Genomic DNA, 12,413 nt, shown 5'->3' on the forward strand with positions numbered 1-12,413 from the left:
TTCTGTTGTTTTCTGAGTACAGATCTTTTACCTCCTTAGTTAAGTTTATCCCTAGGTATCTTAATTTTTTTGTTGCAATGGTAAATGGGAATGTTTTTTTAGTTTCTCTTTCTGTGAGTTCATTATTGGTGTATAAATAAGTCATAGATTTCTGGGTGCTACTATTGTATCCTGCTATGTTGAGCTGAAAGGATCCCTGGAAAAAATTCCAGTTCAACACTGGAAGATCATTTTTTGCCTCTGTGTCTGGTGCAGTTTCTATTTCTAAGTTGATGACAAAGCTTTATATATATACTAGAGGCCCGGTGCACAAAAATTTGTGCACTCAGGGAGAAGGGAGGGTCCCTCAGCCCAGCCTGTGCCCTCTCGCAGTCTGGGACCCCTCGGGAGATAACGACATGCTGGCTTAGGCCTGCTCCCGGGTGGCAGAGGGCAGGCCCAATCCCTAGGTGCAGCCCCTGGTCAGGCTCAGAGCAGGGCCGATTGGGGGGTTGGGGCACTGCCCCCTGTCACACTCAAGGCAGGGTCAATGGGGAGGTTGCGGCACCACCCCCTGTCATGCACAGAGCAGGGCCAATCAGGAGGTTGAGGTGCTGCCCCCTGTCACGCACAGAGCAGGGTCGATCAGGGGGTTGGGGAGCTCCCCCCTGTCATGCACAGAGCAGGGCCCATCGGGATTGGGGAGCTCCCCCGTGTCACACAAAGAGTAGGGCCGATAGGGGAGTTGGGGCACCGCCCCCTGTCACACACAGAGCAGGGCGGATCAGGGGCTTGGGGCGCCGCACCCTGTCACACTCAAGGCAGGGCCGATGGGGAGGTTATAGCTCTATCCCATCACACATAGAGCAGGGCCCGTAGGGGGTGGTTGGGGCGTTGCCTTCTATCAACCACAGAGCAGGGCTTATCAGGGGGTTGGGGCGCCGCCACTGTCACTCTCAGAGTAGGGCTGATCAGGTGTTGGGGCACCGCAGCCTGTCACACAGAGAGCTGCAGGGCGATCAGGGGGTTGGGGAGCTCCCCCCTATCAGGCACAGAGCAGGGCTGATCAGGGGGTTGGGGCGCCTTCCCCTGTCACGAACAGAGCAGGGCTGATAGGGAGGTTGTGGCCCCGCCCCCGTCACACACAGAGCTGCAGGGCGATCAGGGGGTTTGGGCACTGCCTCCTGTCACGCTGATCCGGTGCCGGGAGGCCTCGCAGCTCCGCTGATCCCGGTGCTGGGAGGCATATTACCCTTTTACTATATAGGTTAGAGTCCTTGTGCATGGGTGGGGGCCGGCTGGTTTGCCCTGAAGGGTGTTCTGGATCAGTGTGGGGGTCCCCACTGGGGTGCCTGGCCAGCCTGGGTGAGGGGATGATGGCTGTTTGCAGCTGGTCACACACCCTTCAGGGTGGGGGTCCCCAGTGGGGTGCCTGGCCAGTCTGGGTGAGGGGCTGAGGGCTGTTTTCAGGCTGGCGGGTGACTGAAGCTCCCAACTGCTCCTTTTTTTCTTTTTTTTTCATTCTGGGCCAACTTTAGCTCTGAGGCTCCAGCTCTTAGGCCTCCACTGCTGAAAGCAGGTTTCTGGCCTTTGTTTACCTTCTGTATTTGAAACAATGTTGCGATCCTGCTGGCTGAAGCCCAGCAACTAAAGCAGGTTTCTGGGGTTTTGTTTAGCTTCTATATTTGTAACATAGTTGCTTAGAGTTGCAGCTCAGAGGCTGGCAGTGGCAGGCGGGGAACGTTGGAGGCCTCCGTTAATGAAGCAAGCAAGCCTCATGTTTGCTTCCAGCTGCCTGGCTGCCGGCCGCCCATCTTGGCTGGCAGTTAATTTGCATATCACCCTGATTAGCCAATGGGAAGGGTAGCAGTCATACACCAATTACCATGTTTCTCTTTTATTAGATTAGATATATATAATTTCAGAGAGGAAAGGAGAGGGAGAGAGAGAGAGATAGAAACACAATGATGAGGATTGAGCCCACAACCCTGGTGAAATCCAGGCACATGCCCTGACTGGGAATTTAACTGTGACCTCCTATTTCATAGGCCAATGCTCAACCACTGAGCCATACCAGCTGGAAAATTCCATTAACATATCTTGCCGGGAGCCGGTCCATCCTTGCTGTTTCAAAGGACCTGGCATATATGGCATACTGTTCTTAATATGTTTGCTCACCTTCTTGGCACTATGTGTTTTAACCAAGGTCTCTGAGAAAGGTTGTTTCCCCAGGTAGGGATTTTCCCCTGAAGTTAGGGAGGGAATAAAACCTCTTAACTAAGTGCCAGGTGGGTAATCAATCACTTTAACTATGAACAATCATGCTTAAGCTACATAATCTTTACTCCCTGGAATGGAGATAAGAAACGCCCTAACCTTTGGAATAGAGATTGATAGGATTGAATCAACTGGTATAAATACAGATGTAACAACACAGAATTAAGAACACAGAACTTAGAACACAGAACTTAGAACACAGAACTTAGAAGACAGAAGAGAGAAGACAGAACCTACACAGAACCTTAAGACAGAAGAACTTCGCTGGAGAGAACATGGCAAAAGATCCTGGACTGAACCTGACTACAGAAATTGGCAAGAGAACCTGACTAGAACCTGGTGACTGAACCTGGCTGGAGAACCTGGACAGAACCTGACTGGAAAACCTAGCGAGGGAACATGGCTACAGAACCTGGCTGGAGAACCTGAACAGAACCTGGCTGGAGAACCTAGTAAGAGAACATGGACACAGAACCTGGCTAGAGATCCGAACCAGCACTTCGCTGGAGATCCAGACCAGAACTTGGCTGGAGATCCTGGCTGGAGATCCTGGCTAGGCTGCTGATGAACTGAACGCTGTCTCCATGTCATTCCTTCTTTGCCGACTCTGTCTACACCTTTGGGACCCCTGGACCTGCTGGGGCTGGACCCTGGCAGTCACAAGTTTCACCTCTTTTCTAATTCTTTTATTATGTTAATAGAACACCTGACAGATAATTTACAATTCTACTCTTAGAGAGTGAAAAAAACAATCTATACTAATAATAGTCTACGGCTGTCAAGACCAGGATGGACTACCGAACAGTGGGCCCCTGGCCACTGAGGCACGCAGGTGGGAAGGGTCTGTGGGCTCTGGGCCTCTGGGGCATGGCAGTGGGAGAGATCTGTGGGCTCTGGGCTGCTGGGGCGTGGCAGCGGCAAGAATGGTCTGTGAGCCCTGGGCCTCTGATGTGCAGCAGTAGTGAGAAAGGTCTTTAACCCCAGGCTGCTGAGGCAAGGAGGTGAGAAGGGTCTGTGGGCCCCAGGCCGCCAGGGTGCTGTGGAACTCTGGGTCTCATACTTTTGGGGGTGTGGCCGGCCTTCAAACTAGACTGTGACAAGTGGGAGGAGGGAGCCCCATTCCTCACAGAATCCACTGTTGGGAGAAGGGAGCCTGCCTGCCTGATTGCCCCTAACCACTCTGCCTGCCTGCCTGACGAGGGTTCTCGGATTGAGAGAGGGTTCAGGCCAGGCTGAGGGAACCCCATCCCCCTGCACAAATTTCATGCACTGGGCCTCGAGTAATAATATAATTTAAGTTCAATAAAGCATCCTATAAAACTGACAGCAGGCATCTACCTCAATGGATTCAGAAACATCAAGTCATCTGCCTTTGCTAAGGTCTTTTCTGAGATATGTTTAGATAGCACTACATTTTTTAAAAATAGATTTTTATTGATTTCAGAGAGGAAGGGAGAGGGGAAGAGAGATAGAAACATCAATGATGAGAGAGAATCATTGATTGGCTGCTTCCTGAACACTCCACAATGGGGATCAAGCCCACAACTGGGTTTGTACCCTGCCAAGGAATTGAACCCTGACCTCCTGGTTCATAGGTTGACACTCAACCACTGAGCAACACCGGCCAGATGATAGCATTACATTTAAAAAAATATATATTTTATTGATTTTTTACAGAGAGGAAGAGAGAGGGATAGAGAGTTAGAAACATCAATAAGAGAGAAACATCGATCAGCTGCCTCCTGCACACCCCCTACTGGGGATGTGCCTGCAACCAAGGTACATGCCCTTGACCGGAATCGAACCTGGGACCCTTCAGGCGGCAGGTCAACGCTCTATCCACTGAGCCAAACCGGTTAGGGCAGCATTACATTTTTTATTTATTTACACCAAATCCCAAATATTTTAAAAACACTAAATAAGAAACTTTTTCTAAATATTGTGCCCATCTTATTACACATGTGTATTGTATTTTGAAAATGATGTAGGATTCCTAATATATAATTTTTAAATACCTGATTATAGTCATGAGTGGCATAACAATGTTTCAGTCAACCATGAACCATGGTGGTTCATAAGATTATAATAAACTAAAAAATTCCTATCACCTAGTGACAACATGGCCATCATAATGTTGTAGTGCAATGCATTACTCACATGTTTGTGGTGTTGCTGGTATAAATAAACTAGGCTGCCAGTTGTATAAAATCACATACAATTGTGTATAATACATAATATTTGATAATGACAACTAGGTTACTGTTTGTGAATTTACTATACAATACTTTTTATCATTATTTTAGAGTAATTTTTTCTACTTATTGTAAAACAGTAGGCAATGTTATACTACTAGCAACAGCATACATGTTGTGTTTACTGTGTCTCCTGATTGCATTATTTCCTCTTGTGCTTGATCTAATCTCATGTTGTTTTGTTTATTGTGGCTCCTACATTTACAAAATCCACTGCTGATCTTGCCAGTAAGAAGCCACATCAAGTGATTGATCTGAAAGTAAAACTAGGACTACAAAAGTGGAAAATCTGTGATGGTTTTTCCTCACCAGTTAGGCATTCCACCATGGCTATGATCTTGAAGAACTAGAGCAAAGTGACAGACACTGTTAGAACATCAGCTTCATTGAAGGTAATCAGGCTAATATAAAATTTTGAGAAAGGCTCATATAAGCTATGGAGAAACTTCTAATATCTGGATTGAAGATCAGGCACAGAAATGTATCCCTCTCAGTACTATGGCAATCACAGACAAAGCAAAGAGTTTGTGATGTTCAAAGCAAAGGCTGGATCCACCTACAATATTGAATTTCCTGCTAGCTCTGGGTGATTTAAACAATTCAAGGATCATTATTTATTACACTAGAGACCTGGTGCACAAATTTATTCACTAGTGGATCCCTTGGCTTTGCCTGTGGGATTGGGCCAAAACTGGTTCTCCGACATCCCCCAAGGGGTCTCGGTTTGCAAGAGGGTGCAGGCCAGGCCAAGGGGCCCCACTGGTGCACGATCAGGGCCGGGGAAGGATGTGGGAGGCTGGCCAGCCAGGGAGGGACTGTGGGAGGGCTCCTGGCTGTGTCTGTTCCATCTCGCTCAGTCCTAATCAGCCAGACCCCAGCAGCAAGCTAACATACTGGTTGGAGCATCTGCCCTCTGGTGATCAGTGCATGTCATAGCGAGCAGTTGAGTGGCCTTAACATATCATTAGCATATTACACTTTGATTGGTTTAACAGATGACAGAAAGACCGGACACTTAGCATATTAGGCTTTTATTATATAGGATAATGTGAAAGTAAGTGGTGAGTCTCCAGTTCTGTTGTGAAGACAGTTGAAGAATTTTTAGGAACTCTAGATAAACTGATTGTGAAAGAAAAGAACTTGCCAGAGTAAATATTCAATATGGATAAAATGTCCCTATTCTGGAAACAGACACCTAGAAGGAGTTTCATCCATAAAGAGACCAAATCAATGCCAGGTTTTAAGGCTCTTAAAAACAGAATACCAGTCTTGCTTGGAGATAATGTTGCAAGGTACAAATTAAAACCCTTTGTGATCTGGCACAGTGAGAACCACAGGGCCTTGGAGCATATTAATAAGCACACACTGCCAGTGCACTACAGGAGCAGTAAGTCACGGATGGTCCAGCCCCTCTTCTACAATACCCTCTTGAATTGCTATGCCAGTGAAATGAACTACTGTTTGAAGAAAAACATAACTTTCAAGATTCAGCTTATTGTTGATAATATTCCTTAAATCCTCCTTTTATTGGTAATCTTCATCCCAATATCAAAGTGGTGTTTCCTGTTTCCCCCATTTAAATACCATATCTTTGATTCAACCAATGAATCAAGGAGATATAGCAATTTTTAAGGCCTATTACCTGAGGAGGGCTATTGTTGCTACTGAGAAAGATACTGATGCAATTCTGGAAAGATTACAACATCTATGATGGCATCATGAACTTTGCTTGGACTTGGGGTGATGTCTTGGTGACATCACCCCAATGACATATGGAAAAAATGGAAAAAGACACTCAAGAGGTTCCACCATGACTTCAAAGAATTTGCCAAAGATGGGGAAGTTGCAAAAATCAACAAGGCTGCAATTGAGATGCCAAACAATTTTAAGCTGGGTGTGAATGAGAATGACATTGAGGAACTCCTAAAGATAGTGTCTGAGAAATTGTCTGATGAGAAGTTATTGGAATTGGAGCAGGAATGCATAGCTCAAGAGGCAAGAGAAGAAGAACCCCCCCAAAAATTCACACTGAAGAGTTTATCAGAAGATTTGCAGACCTCAATAAGTTCCTTAAAAAGTTTTAAAACATGGGCTCCAACACCAAAAGGTTTCCATTATTAGAGAGAAAGTTCATGCTGCATTATCTACTTAAATCTATGACTAAATAAACCACACACACAAGTAAACCAGCATGGACATATTTCTAAAGAGTAATTAACCTCTTCAAGAAGAGCCTCAGGCAGGTCCTTCAGGAGGTATTCTAGAAGAAGGCGTTGTTATCATAGGAGATGGCAGCTGGAGATCTTCCAGTGGATAGGATGTGGAGGTGGAAGACAGTGATATCAATGATCCTGACCCTGTGAAGGCCTAAGCTAATATGTATCTTTGTGTTTTGCTTTTAACAAAAAAGATAAAAAGGCCGTAGCCAGTTTACTCAGTGGATAGAGCATCGACCTGTGGACTGAAGGGTTCCAGGTTTGATTCTGGTCAAGGGCACATGCACAGGTTGCAGGCTTGATCCCCAGTAGGGAGTGTGCAGAAGGCAGCCGATCAATGATTCTCTCTCATTATTGATGTTTCTATCTCTCTCTCTATCTCCCTCTCTGAAATAAATAAAAATATATTTTTAAAAAAGTTTAAAGAGTAAAAAAAAATATTTTTTAATTAACAACAGGGAAAAGCTTATTGCATGAAGATACAAAGAAAGAAAATAATTTTGTACAACTGTATAATGTGTTTGTATTTTATGTTTTATCACAAAAATAAAAAAGTTAAAAAATTCTGTAGTGAAAATTTACAGTAAGCAAAGGTGAACTTACTACCAAGTGACAAAAATGATTTTAATAAATGTAGTGTAGACTGTGTGTATAATGTTTACATAAGGTCTACAGGCATGTGTACTAATGTCCTAGACCTTCACACTCATCACCACTCACTCACTGACCCATTCAGAGCAATTTCCACTCTTGTGAGCTTCATTCATGGTACGTGCCCTATACAAGTGTACCTTTTTATTTTCATTTTTTTATACCATACTTTTACCGTAACTTTTCCAAGTTTAGGTACGTTTAGATACACAAGTACTTAACATCCTATATAATAAAAGACTAATAAGCAAATCAACCAAACAGCAGAACAACCAGTCACTATGATGTGCACTGACCACCAGGGGGTGCGCCGCCAGCCAGAAGCCGGGCTCATGGCTGGCAAGTGCAGCAGCAGTGGCAGGAGCCTCTCACACCTCTGTGGCAGCACTAAGGATGTCCAACTGACGGACATCCCCTAAGGACTCCTAGACTGCCAGAGGGTGCAGGCCAGGCTGAGGGACCTCCCCGAGTACATGAATTTTGTGCACCAGGCCTCTAGTTGTGTTATATTACCTACAGTATTTATTACAGTAACATGCTGTAGAGCAGTGGTTCTCAACCTTCCTAATGCCACAACCCTTTAATCCAGTTCCTCATGTTGTGGTGACCCCCAATTTCATTGTTACAAATTGAACATAATTAAAGCATAGTGATTAATCACAAAACAATATGTAATTATATATGTGTTTTCCGATGGACTTAGGCGACCCCTGTGAAAGGGTCATTCGACCCCCAAAGGGGTCGCGACCCACAGGTTGAGAACCGCTGCTGCAGAGGCTTATAACCTGGGAGCAATAGGCTAGACCAGGGGTGGGCAAACTTTTTGACTCGAGGACCACAATGGGTTCTTAAACTGGACCGGAGGGCCAGAACAAAAGCATGGATGGAGTGTTTGTGTGAACTAATATAAATTCAAAGTAAACATCATTACATAAAAGGGTACGGTCTCTTTTTTTTTTAGTTTTGTTCATTTCAAACGGGCCAGATCCGGCCCGTGGGCCGTAGTTTGCCCACAGCTGGGCTATATACCGTATAGCCTAAGTATGTAGTAGGCTATACAAGTGGTCGGCAAACTGGCTCACGAGCCACATGCAGCTCTTTGGCCCCTTGAGTGTGGCTCTTCCACAAAATACTGACTTATGTGCATGGGCCACGAAGTTTCAATCTCACTGTACGTGCACGCCCACAAGTGGGATTTTGTGGAAGAGCCACACTCAAGGGACCAAAGAGCCGCATGTGGCTCGTGAGCCGCAGTTTGCCGACCACTGGGTTATACCATCTAGGCTTGTGTAAATGCACTCAGTGATGTTCACACAACAACAAAATCACCTAATGAAACATTTCTCAGATGAAACATTTGACAAACAGATGTGCATTAGACATTTTTCTTACTTTTTAAAAATTTTATTTATTCATTTAACAACTCTCTATCACAGAGGTGGGAGAGGCTCCCGCCACTGCCACTGCGCTCGCCAGCTGTGAGCCTGGCTTCTGGCTAAGTGGCTTACCCCCTGGTGGTCAGTGCACATCATAGCAACCGCTCATTCTGCTGTTTAGTCAATTTGCATATTAGCCTTTTATTGTATAGGATGTTAAGCACTTGTGTATCTAAACATACCTAAACTTAGGAAAGTTATGGTAAAAGTATGGTCTAAAAAATGAAAATAAAAAGGTACACTTGTATAGGGCACGTACCATGAATGAAGCTCACAAGAGTGGAAATTGCTCTGAATGGGTCAGTGAGTGAGTGGTGAGTGAGTGTGAAGGTCTAGGACATTAGTACACATGTCTTCTTTCTTTAGTGCTAACAAGGTACTTACAGTCTAGTGTGGAGGAAGACAATGAACAATTAAATTAAATTAGCTACATATATACTAGTTTATTCGTTCATTTAATACATGCAAGTGCTTCTCTAAATGCTGGGAATTAGTAGTGACAAGTTCCCTGCCCTCTGGAACTTATGATATGGTGGCAGAAACTAAAAATAAAATAAAGAGCTTTCCCACCTGCTCTCCCCTCCCTCCGAGTGCCACAGCAAGTCCTAGCCACAGCAATCAGACAAGAAGAGATAAAAGGCATCCAAATTGGAAAGAAGGAAGCAAAACTGTCATTATGATCATTTTGGGGACCTCATCAGCCATGAGGAGATGTTCTCCGATATCTACAAGATCCGGGAAATCACAGACGGGCTGTGCCTGGAGGTAGAGAGGAAGATGGTCAGTAGGACAGAGGGTAACATTGATGACTCGCTTATTGGTGGAAATGCCTTTGCTGAAGCCCCTGAGGGCTAAGGTACCGAAAGCACAGTAATAGCTGGTGTTGATATTGTCATGAGCCATCATCTGCAGGAAACCAGCTTCACAAAAGAAGCCTACAAGAAGTACATCAGAGATTATATGAAACCAATCAAAGGGAAACTTGAAGAACAGAGAGCAGAAAGAATAAAGCCTTTTAGAGGAAGCTGATCTGTTATCAGCTTCCTCTAACTTGCCTCGAAATTTCTAATACAAAGCAGCAGATGGCACCACCATGTCATTCCCTCCTGCCTGGTTTTGATAACTCTTTTTTAATTAATTCATACTGACTTAGATCACACACCACAGGAAATCTATTTTCATCTTTTAGTTATCTTGCTCCTTTCTTACTCACCATACAAATATCCCCAAAGAGATTTAAGACCCATCATTATTTTACTGGTGAGGAAACCAGTAGAGAAAATTAAACAGCACATCTAAAGTCACTCAGTGACAAGAACAAAGCAACATGATGCATTTATTCGCTAGAACATGGACTCTGAATTTAGAAATTCTGCCAATAACAGATATTTTTTCCCTTATGCAATTAAATGGTCCTATCTTGTGCCCCACTCCCCTTTAAAAAATGAATGGAATATACCAGGTGAATTCCTTCCAAATATTTTGTGGGTTTAATTGCTTTATTTTCTAGATAAAATTATTTATGAAATTCCCAAATATAAAACAAGAAAAATCAGAGATGCTCTAGTCATATCAATACTGGGAAATCTACAGACTTTTCTGTTTGGCCTATCTTGCATCAAGTTTTGCTATATTTTTCTTCCTATTAGAGATGATTTTGAGTTAAAGGTCACAGGACAAAAAGAAATATAGCAAATATATTCAATTAACCAAAGCCTGGATACCTATTTAGTGACAAAATGCAAAGAAGAAGGAAGGGCCATTATGGATGGAAAAAAGAGGGATAATATCACATGTGACTTAAAACAAACAAATACACATACAAAAAACTTCCCACTTCAAAATAACACCAACCATTCTTAGTCTACTCCTTGCTTTCCAAAGGCAATGGAAGGACAACTTGCTAAAGTACAGCATAGAAAATATAGTCAGTAATATGGTAATAACTATGTGCGATGCCATGTGGTTACTGGAAATAACAGGGAGAACATTGTATAAAGTATATGATTGTCTAATTGTTATCAGTGGGTGCAATCTGTGTCCTCATCTATTACCGATGGACATGGAGTTCTTGTGATGTGGCAAGGAAAGGAATTTCCTGAGACTCATTTGGGAGGATGAGTGATCCTTATTTCCATGGAATTAAACCACTGGGTTTCCAATGTTGCATTTTCCTATGTCCTGCCATGGAAGAAGTCCAATCTTGTCTTCAGTAGGGCAAGAATTAAGACCACTTTCCAGAGTCTTCACTCCATATTAAAGCACAGTCCAGTCCAGCATCCTACATGTAGAGTCTGCATGGCCCTGGGCCATGGGGTTGCTTAAGATTACATGGCTATGGAGAGAGAACAGGCAAGTGCATGTGGCGAGTGTGGGTCACAGAGCAAGAGTGTCAGAGCACAAGAGCAGAACAAGAAGAGTAAGAAGGGCAACAGAGAAGGTGCTCATTGGGGCTTATAACAAGGAGCTTAATCCATTAACCCTTCAAGATTTCATGTGCTTGCAGTGGCTTCACCACCCATAGCCAAAATTATCTTTTTCCCAGGTTAGACTGACAAGCAAGCACCCTCCTTATGTCATCCAAACTTCACTGTGCATAAGCCCATCTCCCCTTTTGTTGGATCCATTCCCCTAGTGACCTGCGGGAAATGGACAGGTGGTTTTCTGGGGAGTGTGAAACTGTAGCTTTCTGGTGACACTGCCCAGATGACCATGCCTATAATGTCTGACCTCTCACTTTCTTTCTTCCTATTATTAATATTAATTACTAGTTAATCATGACAATAACATAACCATTATGCTACACCGGGTGTGGGGTGGGCAGGAGGCAGCCAATCAATGGCTGTCTATCATCATTGATGTTTCCATCACTCTCTCCCTTTCCCTCTCTGAAATCAATAGGCCAGTCAAGGCAGGCCCCCTGATCGCCCTGTTGGTCGCCCCTCAAAGGGAATCGACCAGTGGCGGTGGGAGGGGCAGGGCCAGCTAGCGAGAGGGCGGTAGCAGGGGACAGGGATGGTTGGTGAGCAGGCAGTGCCAGGCCGGCCAAGGCAGGTGCCAGCAGGGACCCCCTGATTGCCCTCCTGGTCACCCCACAGATAGGCCCTGATTGCCGGCTAGGCCTAGGAACCCTACACGTGCATAAATTTTGTGCACTGGGCCTCTAGTCTATATAATAAAAGCCTAAGCAACTGTTATGGCAGAACAACCGGAATGACCAGTGGCTATGATATGCACTGACCACTAGGGGGCAGATGCTCAATGCAGGAGCTGCCCCCTGGTGGTCAGTGTGCTCCCACAGGGGGAGAGCTGCTCAGCCAGAAGCTGGACTCATGGGGAGTTGGCCTAAGCCAGCAGGCGGACATCCCCCAAGGGCTCCCAGACTGTGAGAGGGTGCAGGCCGGGCTGAGGGACCCCCTCTAGTGCACATTATAAATTATTTACCTGCCCTTTAAGGTGTAAAATACACCACCCCAAACTTACTTCAAGGACCTTAGAGACATCTCCTTGAATGCAAACATTCAGGCAGTTAGGGAGATAATGCTTACTCTCCCAGTCCCTGTGGAAGGGAGGATAAGAGTGTGTAACTTCAGAGGAAGCAC

This window comes from Myotis myotis, unplaced genomic scaffold, assembly GCF_014108235.1.
Source record: "Myotis myotis isolate mMyoMyo1 unplaced genomic scaffold, mMyoMyo1.p scaffold_m19_p_3, whole genome shotgun sequence".
Classification (NCBI taxonomy): Eukaryota; Metazoa; Chordata; class Mammalia; order Chiroptera; family Vespertilionidae; genus Myotis; species Myotis myotis.